The following is a 16062-nucleotide window of genomic DNA, read 5'->3' on the forward strand; positions in this document are numbered from 1 at the left end:
CTGGTGTATTATCAGAATGATGGTTACGAGACGTTTTGAGACCGGATCCGGATCAGGATCGGGAGCTGGCAGCCAGGATAGGCCAGTATTGTCAGAGGATCGTGTCAGGGAGATCATCCGAGAGGAGGTGATCGAGATCGTTTGGGGACAGATTCCGGAGATGATTGGGTCTATCAAGACCGCCATGGTTGAGTATTTTGATGAGCGCTATGCAGCCATTGCTGAGACGGCTGCCGTAGCAGCTTCAACAGCTGTAACGACGGCAGGGAGAGGAGCTGGTCGGGCTTTCTAGTACCAGGACTTGTTACTGCTACATATTCTGATGAGCAGAAGGCTGCAGTTACTTGGTATCAGGGAGATGTTCTGTACTCATTACATTCTGCAGGTTGAGCGGGAGTGGCTAGCACAGGAGTTTCTGGATTTGAGGCTTCGTGGGTTTTGCTCGAGGCCAGAATGCGACATGCGGGGACTCTGGAAGGGAGTGATGATTATGTTCAGTTGGGGGTTTTGCAGCTAGAAGTAGAATGGTTAATTGATGGATTGGGATGTCGTTTTCTAGGGCCAGGATTGTTCCCTTTCAGTTTTCGAGCTCTAATGAGTGAGCAGGCTTGTGACCCCAGGATCAGGTTGTATTCCAGCTGGGGGTCAGTTAGTCGTCGGGGTTGGCGACATCATTTCAGCGCTGGTGAGCGCAGGTGGGTTGATACAGCATGAGTATCTTGTGAGGTGTATGCGATTACCGTCCCTACCAATAGGAGCTAAGACCTGATTCGCTTTGGATCTCTTGTATCGGGCGATAAGGATTGATTGTGCGATCTATTGCACTTTTCGAATTGTAGACTATGCCTTGGGAGTAGTTGTAGCCTGGTTTAGGGCAAAGGTTGCTTCAGCTACTGCAGTTCAGCTGTGGACGATTGAGCTGGTGAGTGAGTCAGGGTGCGAACCTTGAATGAAATGATTTCTAGAGCCCGAGAGCAGGAGACTTTTTTGGAGCATCTTGGGAAGAAGGGTATTATGAGGGAGGTCTGCGGACAGGTTCCCACAGGATGGTTACTCAACATTGTCAGGATTCAGTGGTTTTAGTAACCGTTATTGACATGCGGATAAAGACGCCAAAGGAAGTAGCTCTTTGTTGAGGTATTAGTTGGACCATCTATCCTTTGGTTTTCAAGATTGAGTGTGGGATAATTCAAGCATTGGAGACTGTTGGATTCACTAGTATTCAGGAAGTGTTCATCTAGTTCTTAGAAGTATGTGACCATTTGGGATTGGCTAGTAACGCAGCACTAGTTGGAAAGAGATGGTTGTCATCGGATCGATCGTTGCAAAGGGAGAAAGATTGGGAATTCTCCAATTTTCATGTATTGTGAAGATTTAGTCGAATCTAAGTGGGGGAGAGTTACCACGGGATGCAGAAGCGGGAGCGGTTTCGAAACGGGGATAAGTTTCACATCCCGACAGGGAGAATGGAGGCACGGGTGGTTGTTGGGTTTGAGGGTTGTGTTAGTTGGGGGTTCGGTAAAACTCCCCAGCGTGAGAAACGTGTCTTCCTGGTGCTTGGTAGCAGAATTTAGGGAACCAAGTTGGGGTTCTAGTCGTGAATTAAGTTCAGTTTGGGTGTTCGGTCGAGTGTGTGCTTGACTCTGAGGGTTCTTGGATTGATAGATTGAGGGTTTTGTTAGCTGTCAGGGCTCGGCAGTACATTCAGCACGGGTATGTGGGTTATTTAGCGTATGTGGTAGATACGCGGGTCAGGGCTCGGCAGTACATTCACCACGGTTTCCCGAGAGGGTGGGCGACCAACATGAGGTCTAGGTTTAGGCCGAGATTATAGTCCACGGATTGGATCAGGAGTTCGAAACCCCAAGTGGGGGAGAACTGGCTATATGTGAAAGGGCACCAGGATGGGTCCAGGTTTATGCACAACAGACTTAGAGCGGTCTGGATAGACTGAAGGCCAGCGGGACGTACCAATCAGGTTGAAGGCTCGGAGAATGGTCCAGACAGGCTGAAGGCCCGGAGAGGCGGTCCAGACATGCTGAAGGTTCTGAGAGTGGTCCAGATAGGCTAAAGGCCCGGTGAGGCGGTCCAGTCATGCTGAAAACTTTGTATGTAATCCGTTAGATCTAGCGGTCAGATAGTAAGGGAAGTGTTGTGAGACTGCGGGAGGACCCGTAGCATTCACGAATTCTTTCAGAAGATTAGGCCAGGGTGGCCCAGTTCGCAATATTTTGGGAAGACCACAGCATAATCAGAATCAGGATATGGTAGGTCGTTGGAGACTGGACATGATGTAAGACTACAGTATTTTGGTAGCGTTCACTTTTCGTATTTGGTTCGATGGCGGCCAAAATGTCAGACTATTATGGTCGGATGGACCAGAAGGATTGATGGAGCCATGAGTGGCGATATAGCTAGGGCAATTATTGCTAGTCGAAGTTTCTTTCGGGACTCGCGTGGAGTGACTGTAAGATCGCTCGTTGGTTCAGCAACCGGGCGGGAATCCGGTATTCCGGATGAGTTTTTGTCGAGTATAAGTGTTCTGCAGGGAAATTTGGTATGTGACTCTGTCTTCTAGTAGGAACCCCAGATTATCAGAAATTGAGTATCCAATTGGGAGATAAGTGCAAGGAATTCGTTTATCATCAGGTTTCAGGACCCTGCGAGGGTTGGTTACAGTTGCCTTGGAGAGGCTGCGGTATGTTTGTAGATATGGTTGTGTTGCTTAAGTTGTCTAGCGTGTAAGGAATGATAACAAATGATTTCGAGGACGAAATCAAATTTAAGTGGGGGAGAGTTGTAACATCCCGTTTAAAATGGAATAATTAAATAATAAACTCGGAGCCCCGAGAAGTAATTTTTATTATTATTTTATATTATTATTGTCCAAAATCAATTAGTAATTAGTGGGGTGTTGGTTTCGGGAAGCCAATGACAAGAACTGAATCTCCAGGGGTTAAAGATAATTTCGGGATTTATTTTGAAAAGGATTTTAGATGCCGGGGTGTGTTTAGTAAAATATTGGACTTGTTATGAAATGATTTTGAAGACAGGGGCTGCTTAGTAATTATTAGGACTTAAATTGAAAGGACGTTGGAGTGATACGGGCTGAATGGTAACATATGGAATCCATTTGAGAATAATTTGTAGAGGAGGGGTTGTTTTGTAACTGTTGGACTTATATTGAAAAAGAATTATGGGAGCAAGGGTTCAAATGGTAAATTAGGGATTTGTTTTAAAAGGAATAATACAATGAGGGACCATTTGCGTCATTATGGGTCGATCTTTACATGAGGCGGGTATATAACCTCACCACCCGTAACCCTAACCCTAATCCCTTCCTCCATTCTCCAGCCGCCACCCTCACCTCCCAACCTCCACCGGCTGCCGCCACCTCCATTGTTGAGGCCGGAAACCACCAAGCCACAATAACCGCTGCCGAGATCGCGTCCACCGGAGACCATGAGCCCTCGTCTTCGTTCCTTTATGTCAGAGCTATCGTCGCCCATCGCCATCCATAGACGCATCCCGACCGTCGTTGGTGCTTCTCCGGCCATCTTTCCCCATTTGTTAACGCCCCATCATCACGAGTTGTTGTCTATCGTCGTGACTGCCGTATGCCGCCGTCAAGACTGTTGATGCCCGCCTTCCCTTGTTGTTGTTGTCGTCGCCGCCCACCACAGGTGGGTGTTGAGTTTTATTTTCGAGCAAGATGCACGTTTTTGTCTCTCCTGCTGCTGTGCTTATCGTGTACTGTGTTTGTTTGGCCAAAACCATGGAAGACCACCATGGCTGCCAACCATGGTGGTTACCGCCGCCTTTGCTGTTCTGCCACCACCAGCTGCCGCATGGTGGTGTTTGTGTGTGTGTGTGTCTTTGCGTATGTGTGTAGTGTTATGTGGCTGGAAAACGAACGAAGCCACCACCACCACTGTGAGGTGGTGGCTGCCACCATCTACCACCGCCGGCCACCACAAGGTAGCTGTGTGTGTGTTTAGTTTAGTGTATGTGTATGTTTGTTCGGCTTAGTGTGTGTCTGTGTGTGTTATTTGAGATTTTCATTGTAAAACTGTAATAAGGTAGGAATAATCAAAGAAAGCTCAAAAACCGCCACCATCCGCCGTGTTGGGTGGCGGTGTGTCTTGTTGTGTTTTGATTCGTTTGGATGCTTGGACGAGTGGACTAGAACCATAACCGCCGCCGTGAGCCGCCGTTAACCACCACTACCCGAGGTGGTAGTGGGTGGTGCCCGACTAACGAAACCCTAAGGGGCCTAATGAAACCCTAATGGGCCCAATGAAGCCTAATTGACCTAAAAGCCCAACTATTTGACTAATGGACTAGTATGTGGGTTGGAAACCCTAATTAGGGTTTGGAAAACCCTAATGTCATGAAACCCTAATTTTGGGGATTGATCGGGACATGCACGGGAATTATTTAATAAACTTAAAATATTAATTAACAATCATTGGCAAATTAACCTAAGGCATAATTGGACTTAATGTATTAAGTCCTTAATGCGTTAAGTAAGAAACACTTAACCCTAATCGTCATTTCATGTGGAAACCCTAATTTTACTTGGGCCTTGAATTGGGCTTTTCTATTGGGCTTTGGTGATTGGGTTACTGATGGACTATCCAAGAACAAGTAAATGAACTAAAATAATTGGATGGGCTTTAGGGTAAGGCCCATGTGAAGGACTTGGGCCCAATTTTGAAAATTGAAGCATAGAAGGGCCATTCCTTTATGATTATGTGATATTGGGCATGGGAATACCAAGAGTTTGGACTAGAATAATTGGATGGGCCTTAAGGAAAGACCATGTAGAGGTATGGGCCCAATTTGGAAAATTGGGCCATATATTGGGCTTTGGCCCATTACTTGACTTTTGGGCCTTTGGAGTATGAGTTGGACTTTGGGCTTGGAACCCAATTATTAATTGGGTATTGTTTGATGTTGACAGTTCGGGAATCTATTAACCAGCAGCTGGAGTTTTATCTGCGAGACTTCAGTAGTGCCAGGTGAGTTCTTCTCACTATATCAACAGGGTCTACGGCACCAAGGCCGGCCCTTTATGATTTACATCTTAGTTTAGGATGGTTGATATGTTAGATTTCATCCTGGTTTAGGATGGTTGCTATGTTAGATTTCATCCTGGTTTAGGATGGTTGCTATGTTATTGATCGGTTAGATCGGTATCCTGGTTATAGGATGGTTGCCATGTTAGTGATCTGTTAGATCTGTATGTTTACTTGTTTATATGTATGTGCACATGTTTGTTGGTTTGGGGAGAGGGTTGAGGCAGGTCCTGTTGTGTGCATTAGGCCAAGACACCATGGGCGGACCGGGTAGACTGCAGGGCCGGGCCGGGCAAATCTAGTCAGGCCGAAGGCCCAGCGAGCGGTCCGGATAGGCTGAAGGCCCTGAGGAGGGCGGTCCAGACGTGCCGAGGGCTCGGTGAGCGGTCCAGATAGACTAAGGACCGGGATTCGGTCCAATCAGACTGATGGCTCATTACGCATGTTGTATTGTTTGCTTATATGTTGATATGATATGGTTATATCTGTATGGCGTTGGTATTTTGGGGGTAACTCACTAAGCCTTCGAGCTTACATTTATCGATTATTATTTCAGGTATTCTGATGATCGCGGGAAGTCGAAGGCGTGATCGTGCACCTCCTTACATTTCCATGATTGATTATGGAGATACTTTGATGTTTAAATTATTTTGAAAGTAAACTGTAATAACTTAATGGTTTTAAATGTTTTAAAAAGTTTTAAATTGGCTTGAATTTTATGGGTGTTACATGGATATTGGAACATTATAACAACAACTATTAGATAATGTTATGATATATTGGGATATAGTCATCACATTAATACTTGTTGTGTTCTAGATTAACATGTTTAATCCATGAATAATGTTATTATTCTAAAGGTTCATAGTCAGTTATAATTGTGGGAGAAATTATAAAGTAAGACTGATATGAAATGGATTGTTTGACTCTCACTAGATGAAAGTAGGCAAGTGGTTGTAACCAAGTTTCATAGATACATGTCAGAGAACTAGTATTGAACTTACCCGCATCAAGATAATCTCATGGATCGCCATCATGAATGATACTTGATTAAAAGGTACTATATTTGTATCCTTAACACCTGAGATACATAATGGGACTTCAGTGTAGGGAGACTATGCTTTGATATGGTCAAATGTTGATCCTTCACCGGGCAGTTATAAAAGCCATTTTCAGGTAGGATGTGAACTATGCAAGAGGCTTATGTATTCAAGATGGGATTTGTTCCTCTTATGTGTTGATAGTTAGACATCTAAGGTGCCTTACCAATAGTTGAACAACTAATGAGATTGATCGCGATCCGTATCTCATGTTCAACATGATGTCAGTAGCAAAGGGATAACTGATAAACTTACCTTATACACCAATTGTAGCTTTTAGCTTTTGGGGAATTGGGCGTTGATAGAATGGCACAAAGTCGTATGTTGTTAGGGGCAGTGAAATGTTGCTAGACGTTCACCACTATTTATATCAGTCTAATATGAATCTTGCGCAAGTGGGAGATTGAAAGGTCTAGTATGCTCAAGAGTCATATTAAAGTGATATTGCTAATTAACATATGATACTAATGGGTCACACTATCAACAACTTGATACAACTGATTATTTATTAGAAATTGGTTTTAATAAATATTCAATAAACTCTTATAGATAAATTGGAAATTATATATTTCTAGGAAATAATAATTTCCATTAGCAACTAACATTATATATAATTCATATGGTATGAATTAATAAGTCATGCACAGCATTTTGGACTAGATAAATTCTTTTGTCTTTTACCAAAAAATTAAAGTTTATATTTTATAAACTTGGTTTATAAAATATAAAGCTTTTGTCTTCTTCCTTTTATTATTTTTATAAAATAAGAGTCAAAAGACAAGAGTGTGGCTTTCATGTTTGTTTAATCAAAAGTAATAAGAAGTATGGAAGACATGTAAGCTTTAGGGACATGCTTATCTAAAATGGAAGGACCTAATGGTTAAAGACTTCACTTTAAGACAATATAAATATGAGGCTTCCACTCTTGAACTGGGTGCTTCATCCTAACTCCTCAAAACTGTAACCTCCTAAGAGGAGGTTACTCTCTCCCTTTTGTTCTTCTTTTCTTCAAGATTACTTGCATCTTTATGCCCTCTTTAAGTTCAGATTGGTTATGAACTTAAAGCTTAAGGGTTTAAGAGCTTATGGACTAGCATCTACATCAAGTTGAGTCATTGTTGGTGTATCAAAGGTTCCACATTCTTCATCAACTTATAATCCTCCCAAGAGGATCCAAAGAACAACAAAGGTTGTTATTTCTTCATCCTTTCTATGGTTGTGTTTTAATCTTTCTATAACTTGCAAGAAGATCCTTGGTGGGTATAAAATGTTATGTTATGTCAAAATTTTAAGTCTTCCGTTTGCCTTATTTTCTAGTTTATGAAACTATTTTTGAACTAAAACCTAACATTAAGCTGAACATAAAATTCAAACCTTCCGAGCCACTCAACCGAAGCCAGTTTTGATTCCTCCTCCCATCATTTCTCCGACTGATCAAGGCAAGCCTTTACAAACTGATAATGGTTTGTCTCCGCCCGTCTTGACCATTCTAATAAAAGAAGTCTCGGTGACTCTTGCTACCCAACAGTTACTAAATCTTGCAATTCTAGGAGCCCTAATAAAGGAAAAAGGCAAAGTGAAGGGAACCGAGAAGATTACCCCGATGAAGTCGCTTGACAAGCCTGAGGGTTTTTCACAAGAATAAATTCAGGAAGCAATTCGTCAAAGCCTTATCTTTTAAAATCAAAGATATTATCCTAATCCTCTCCCTAGCGCCTCTTCATTCTTTCCTGAAGGGCGTCTTTATGAATTTCACTGTGCTCCATATAAAACTTATGCCTTGCCAACCTCCAAGACCGAACAACTAGACCTTCCTTTATCTCCTCATGAAAGACTCTACAAGAAATTTTTGAATCTGCATTTGAGTGACCCAATGTTAATTCAATTATGAACCGAAAGGGAAAGACGTGAAAAAATCTACACTCTTCATGCAATGCCCATCAAAGAGTCCTCGACTTTGAAGAAAAATTCTCAAATCGACGATTACGACAAGAAAGTGGTCAACAAGTTTTGGTTAAATCTTCATGTACACTCTTACTACATCATTCGAAATGATTTTAAGAAACTTAAAATCTTGGATATTGACTTTCCGACGATGAACCCAAATGACGTTCTCATCATCACATACCACTTCCAATAAAAACAAACAACCAACCTTGCAAGAAGTGCCTTCCAGACTTCATTGAAATACTTGAAGGACTAGGTTACCGACTTCGCAAGAACTGATGTTGAACTCTTCACCCTGTTCAAAAATAGCATAGCTCCTCCTTCTATCAATGGCTCCCCCGAAGGAATTGAAGACTTGACCATTTGTCTAATTAGAGACTTTGAGCTCGAATATAACTTCAAAGAAAGAGCCTCCAATGAAAAATGATTATTTAGGATTTTTTTGTCAAAAAATAATCAAGTACTATTAAACCAAATTGTATGAGAGGCTATGGTGTTTAAGGTGATGTAAATATCGAACAGTAATCAAAGTAAGACAAGTAAGTTACAAGCAAAGCCCTTCATCCTTTTCAGGATCTCCAACATAAAACCTTGGTAGGTAATAATTATCACCTGCCTTGATGTTTTTAATGGTTCGAATGTGAGATTACAGAAATGTTGAAGGCAATACGGATTCAAATGTAATAGAAGAGCTAATTGTCTTTGTAGTTTGTGTAATACATGTGTATTATAGACTAAATAACAATAAGTTCGATATTTTCAGGATCCTCTTAATTGAGCTTATCCACATTGTATGACATGGTATTCCCAAGTCTCAAGACTGGTTGAAATGATTCTACATTGAGAAATAAGTCTCATATTGAACATTTCTACACATGTGAGAAAAAGAAAGAGAAATAAGACAGTTAGGGTGTTAGGAAATAAAAATAATAATTGTCATGATGCTAAAAGATCTTGAAGATTCGGGATCCTGAATAGGGTTGAGGATCTCGGCCCTAAAAATTGCCCCTAAATTATAACTATGAAATATCATAGTTAATTTCAAACATTTAAAGGTATAATTTAAAATGAAAATAGAGAAATAAAAATTCTGAAGTTCTAACGGATAAGGTAATTTGAATCCCAACGGATATATTTCTAGCCATTTGAAGAAATCTGTCAAATCACCCTTGTACCTTTCCATGATTCTTGTATAAATAGAATGTTCAGTCTTTTGTTTTCGCCTTACTCTCTTAGTTCCCTCCAGACTTTCATCGAATACCATCGAAGGTACCATCCTTGTTGCTTTTCTTCTTGTCTTTCCTCGTCTTTACTCATGAGTAAAAAGGTAACTCGCTCTCGTAAAAACATCATCGTCGTTACTGATGATGATTTCATCGATCAGAAGGCCTTTTCTTACTAGGAAACTTATACTTTCGATGACAATAATATCGAAGCCCTGAAATCGGTTGGGACTATTCCCGTCGGTGCCGTTTTTAGAGCTTTTGATGCAAGGATCCAACCGGATTTCGTTTCTTCCTCTTGGGTCTGTTTTCCCAAATACCCTTTAACCCTAGGTCTTTCTTACCCCTTTCTCAGGATTATTTATGCGTTCTTCGAGATTACTAAAACCTCATATATTCAAGGCATGCCAACGGTTTGGAGGATCCTCTACTGAATCACTCCATGGATCTTGGTATTCGTTTGAATGAACTAGCTTACGTCTATGACCTTTGGGAACTCTCATTTCTTGCTGAAAGTCAAAACTGACAAAACACCCCTCATTCCGAAATCCAAGCATAATGATGGGTCTTGGAAAGGAAAATACTTCTTCGTGAAATGTGACTCCATTGTTTATGGAAATCTCTTACCACAGTCTTGGTTTAAAAAGGGTAAGGTTTCATCTACGTTGAGGATCCTGGCATTCACACTTCTTCTTTTTTTTTGCAGCTTTAAAGTTTGAAGAGATTGCTCCTCCTACCGAAGATATCGAAAATAGGAATGAGGATTTTCTCGCCCTACCCAAGATTGAGAGAATTCAAGCTTAATCATCCTAGCCACCAAGAAAGTTCAATTGCCATTATCCCCATGGCTACTAGTAAGGATCCTTGATTTTAATTCATTTCATGAGAAGGAACCTGAACTAACAAAAAAAATTCTGATATGCTTTAGGATTCAAATCTAATCGTTCTGGTGCACGTTTTACTCTTGCCGAACTTGATTTTGCCATGTCCAGTGACCAATTAGTGGTCAAGAAATAAAAATCCTCTCTCCTTTCCAAGAAGGCTCTCATAGATTTGTCTGTCAAGACTCCAGGATCCCGAAAAAGGAAATCAGCTGAAGTCTTCTACCTGGAGAACCTCAAGGTGGATAAAGCATTGAAAATGCTCCTCTCCTTATCGCAATATGTTCGTACCCCTGTAGTTTTTTTATACCTACCCTCAGTTTTCTCACTTTTCCTTCTTACAAGTGGATTATCATATCTCCCATTCATCCGAGGATCTCAAGGCTAAGCTCAACCAAGCAGAGAAAGCTTTGATGGAACAAGAGGCGTTCAACAAGGATCTTTTACATAGGGTGGAGAAATTGGTCAATGAGAAGGCAGAAAGAGAAGAGACACATACGGCGGAGATCAAAGAGGTGATAACTGAGGCCAGGATTAGTGCCACTGAGGTGGTTTGGGAAGCAAAAATCAAATTGGTTGAGGATATCAAGAATGCGGCATCCTGGGACGTAACTGGGTGGTGTGAGGTTCTAGCCAAGCTAACTGGTAGGCCTATCAATACTTGTCAGGATCCTACAGGAGAAGGGAGAGAAGGAGAAGAAAGAGAAAAGAAAAAGAAGGATGAGGAAGAGAAGAAGAAGATAGAGAAGGCCCCAATTGGGGGTGATCAAGCCTGATGTTACGTTTTATTAGTAAAAATAATTTAACATCTTTCTTTGTAAACAATATATTTTTATGGGGTTGATGGGCAACCCCTTTTTAACTTTATGTTATGGTTGCTTCACATTTCTCTGTACTTGCATGTTTGATGTGATTTTAGCAGTAGGATTTCTGAGGATCTTCATATGGTTAGGATCCTTAACAATCTGCAACAGTTAAATATATGTCAACTATTTTAGATTTGTTAGGATCCTTATGCAATCAAGATCCCAAAGAGTTCAGGTTTTACAAGAACTCTTACGATCCGAATAACCTGAAATAATTAGTTATTGATTTGGGATCTCAAAATTGTTAAGGTATTTAGGAGAATAAACCCTTTCGTAGGAAAAATAGTTGTAAAGATAGATAGAACCTGGCGATCTTTAAGTTTTGCAATCTTCTGATTTAGGAAAAGTCTTGAGTTATGATCCCATATGATCTTTAGAGCTTGCGTAGAGAATGATCCCCTATTAAGATATCTTTGAAGATCCTTACTTTGCTTTTCAACTGAGAGAAATATTGCTTCGCAAACAACTGGGGAATATCCCACTTTAAGTAACAACTGGGGAAAATCTCATTATAACTTGGGAAAATCCCACTTCAAATAATAACTGGGGAAAATCCCATAATAGCTGGGGAAAATCCCACTTCAAATTATAACTGGGGAGAATCCCATAATAGTTGGGGAAAATCCCGCTTCAAATAATAACTGGGAAAATCCCATAATAGTTAGGGAAAATCTCACTTCAATAATAACTGGGGAAAATCGCATACTAACTAGGGAAAATCCCAACTCGTAATATAACTTTATAAGGTTATAAACCTTAGCACTTTACTGGGGAGGATCCTAACTTAGGATAACATGATAATGTTATAAACCATAGATTTAAACTTTAGGATCTTAACATACGTTCATAAATAACAGGGTTGCCAAGCCACTAAAGCGTGAAATGATCCCCTTATTCATATCCCATAGCTAGATATTGTGTGTCCAAGTGAGGTGTAGAAACCTTATCTCGTGTGAAAGAGGTTATTAACTCTTTAAACATTATAGGGGATTAAGTACCCTTAATCGTAGGATAGATTATCATTCTCTATTTGTGGTTATTAGGATCCTTAGATTCCTACACATTGCAGACATTAGCTTGGGGTGGGAGTTAGCTTGGCTAACTCCACTTCGATGCTTAAGTTAGTAATGGCTTTTAAAAAAATTAAATAAAAGAATTAGATAAAAGTAACGGGTAGAGAGTATGTACCTTGTGTTTGTTGGAAAATGATTAATAAAACTTACATGAAGTATGCTTTTAGATGTATAGCATTCCATAATCTTGGCGAGACATTTCCTTTGACGGTAGCTAGCCAATACGCCCCGTTTACTACTTTTGAATCTATGAGATATGGTCCTTCCCATTTAGGCGTCAATTTTCCTGCATTGGGATCCTTGGTATTTTGGAATGTCTTCATAAGGAAATGGCCACCTATTTGGAATCTTCTGATTTTAATGTTCTTATTATATGATTTAGTGATCATTTATTGATGAGCATCAATAAGGATCCTAGCAAGATCCCTGAGTTCATCGGTAGTGTCAAGATATTGTGTTAGGATCCTATCGTTGTTCTATTGATCCTGCAATTGCTATCTTGCCGTTGGGATCACTACTTCAGTATGGATCATGGATTTTACTCCAAACACCAAGGAGTATTGAGTTTGGCCAGTGGCTGTTTTTGAAGTGGTCCTATCCACCCATAAGACGAAAGGGAGTTCTTCTTCCCATCTTCCTTTCTTCTCGTCTAACCTTTTCTTTATATTGTTGACTATGATCTTATTGTTGGATTCAACTTAACCATTAGCTTCAGGATGAACAGGAGTGGACATTATCATTTTAATTCCCCAACTCGTGAAAAAGTCTCTAGTCCTTTTTCTTAGTAATTGGGATCCATTGTTGCATATGATCTCAGGAGGGATCCCGAATCTGGTCAGGATATTACGTTTGATAAACGATACAGCTTCCTTGTCTCGTATTTGAACAAAGGATTCAGTCTCCATCCATTTCGAGAAGTAGTATGTCATTACTAACATTAATACCTTTCCACAAGGAGCTTTTGGTAGCTTGCCAACTATATACATTCCCCATTTCACGAATGGCCAAGGGGAAATGATAGGATGTAATGGTTATGCATGTTAATGAAGGATGTTCTTATGCCTTTGACAAGAATCACATCTTTATGCATATAGGAAGGCATCTTTCTTCATCATTAGCCAGTAGTACCCCGTCATTAATACTTTGGAGCATAAGGATCTGCCCCCAGCATGATTACCAAAATCTCCTTCGTGTTTGTCTTTTAGTACTTTGGTAGCCTCCTGACTTTCCAAGCATCTCAAGTAAGGACCAACCATGGATTTCTTGTATAGCTTCCCTTGGATCATCATGAAGTGTGAGACCCTCATCTGGAACGCTCTATCACTTTTCTCTTCTCTTGGAATCATGCCATTTTGGAGATATTCTCCAGGGCTAGACCCAGGATCTTAAGTTTTACGGAGGATCTTGGATGTCGAGATCCTGATGATTAGGATCTTGATGAAGCGATTGGGCATTAGGATCTTTGATTGTTTCTATGTTGGTTGTTTGATCATGGTCATTGAGATTGTCCAGCTTGATGGAGGGGTCTTCTATTGTTGGGATCAATATATGGGCTATAGGGATCCAAATGTTTGGCGGGATCCTGAGGGAAGATCCTAGGTCAGCCAATGTGTCTTCCTCAGCATTTTCTTCTCTGGAAACTTGACTTAGGTTAAAAGCTTCGAATTTGGAGGCTGGTTTTTTGAGGATCTGGAGGTATATTACTAGTCTTTTTCCTTTTATTGCATAGAATCCATTAAAATGATTAGTTAATAATAAGTAATCAATGAATACCTGAAGATACTTAATTTGAAGATCCTTGGCCAACTGCAATCCCATGATCAATGCTTCGTATTCAGTTCTGTTGTTGGTTGCATCGAATTCACAGCTGACTGCTTGGGGTATGATGTCCCTATGTGGCGATTTTAGTATGATCCCTAGGCCTGTTCCCCTAAAGTTGGAAGATCCATCAGTGAAGAATGTCTATATTCCCATGCTTTCTTCTTTTTGGAGTTCTTTTCTTTCCAATTCTACTTCAGGTTGTTGATCATCACTGAAATCAGCCATAAAGTCTGCTAGTGCTTGTGATTTTATTGTTGATCTCGGTTCATATTTTATGTCATATGTGCTCAGCTTCACGGACCATTTTGCCATCCTACCTGACATCTCTGGTTTTCGTATAACATTCATAATGGGGTAATTAGTTCTTTCATTTATAGTATGTGTTTCAAAATAGTGTCTTAATTTTGTTTAAGCAGTTACTAATGCAAGTATTAGTTTTTCAAGACGGGAGTACCTGGCCTCATGATCCAACTGACTTTAACTTACATAGTAGATGGGATGTTGGTCCCCGTTAAGATCTTTGGTTAAAACTGCACTTACAGCATTAAAGGATACTGAAAGGTATAGTAGGAGTGGTTCCCCATCTAGTGGTTTCACCAACAAGGGTGCTAAACTTCAATAATTTTTAAGTTCCTAAAAAGCATCTTCGTGCTATTTAGTCCATTCAAACCTTTTTTTCTTCTTCAAGATGTTGTAGAAAGGTTTGCACCTCTCTAAGGATCTTGAGATGAACCTGTTCAGGGCTACAACTCTTCTTGTTAGTCTTTGAATATCCTTTTTCGATGATGGGGATCTTAAATCAATGATGGCCTTTATTTTCTTCGGACTTGCTTTTATTCCTCTTTTAATCACCATGTATCCAAGGAACTTTCCTTATCTCATTCCAAAATGGAATTTGGAAGGATTCAGCTTCATGTTGTATTCGTCTAGTATGCTGAAGGCTCCTTCAATATCCTTGAGGTGATCTTCAGCTTTCTTTGACTTGACCATCGTGTCATCGATGTAGACTTTCATAGTGTCCCATAATTTATCCTTGAATATCCAGTTAACCAGCCTTTGGTATGTTGCACCTGCATTTTTAAGACCAAAGGGCATAGCAGTATGGTAATATATACCTGTTGGGGTTATGAATGCGGTATCCTCCTGGTCAGATGGTTCCATTTGAATTTGTTGGAACCATGATGATGCATCCATGTATATTAATAGTTCATGGCCAGTCGTAGCATCTATCATGGAATCTATGTGTGGCGGGGGGAAAGGATCCTTAGGGCAAGCCTTGTTAAGATCCGTATAGTCCACACATACTCTCCATTTACCATTATTCTTTTGTACGATGACCATGTTGGCTAGCCATCTTGGGAACTTGACATCCTTGATCATCCATGTCTTAAGAAGTTTTCTACTTCTTCTTGGATGATCTGATTCCTTTCGGGTGCAAACTTCCTTCTTTTATGATGTAAGGTTCTAAAAGAATGATCAATGTTAAGTTTGTGAGTTATAATATTTTTGTCTATACCTGTGATGTCTTCATGTTTCCACACAAAGGTTTTCCTTATTTCTTTTAGAAACCTTATTATATCTTCTTCTATGTTTTCTGGCAGTGAGGATCCTATGAGCATTTTCATATCGGGATCCTTAAGGTCAAGGGGCACTTCTTTTGTATCTTGTTCTCCGGACTCTAGTACATTTCGTGTCCTTTGCTTTAATTGCAATGCTTGTCGTGGGACTATGGAAATCTTCATCAAGGTCTTGTAGCACTCCTTGGATTCTTGTTGGTCACCTGTGATCTTCACTATCCCCCATGGGGTGGGGATCTTCATACATTGATGGTTTGTTGAAGGGACCGACTTCATGTCGTGGATCCAGGGCCTTCCTAATATAATGTTATAGGAGGATAAGGTATCAATTACACAAAATCATTGCATAGAGTTTACCCCCTCTATGTAGATAGGCATCTTTATTATGCCGACCGTATGCTTTGTTTCGAAATTGAATCCTATTAGCACTAAGGATCTTTTGACTATTTCAGACTCTGAGATGTTCATTCTTTTTAAAGCATCCAGGAGTATAATG

This window comes from Lactuca virosa, chromosome 5 (assembly GCF_052849685.1).
Source record: "Lactuca virosa cultivar CGN04683 chromosome 5, Lactuca_virosa_CGN04683_v6, whole genome shotgun sequence".
Lineage (NCBI taxonomy): Eukaryota > Viridiplantae > Streptophyta > Magnoliopsida > Asterales > Asteraceae > Lactuca > Lactuca virosa.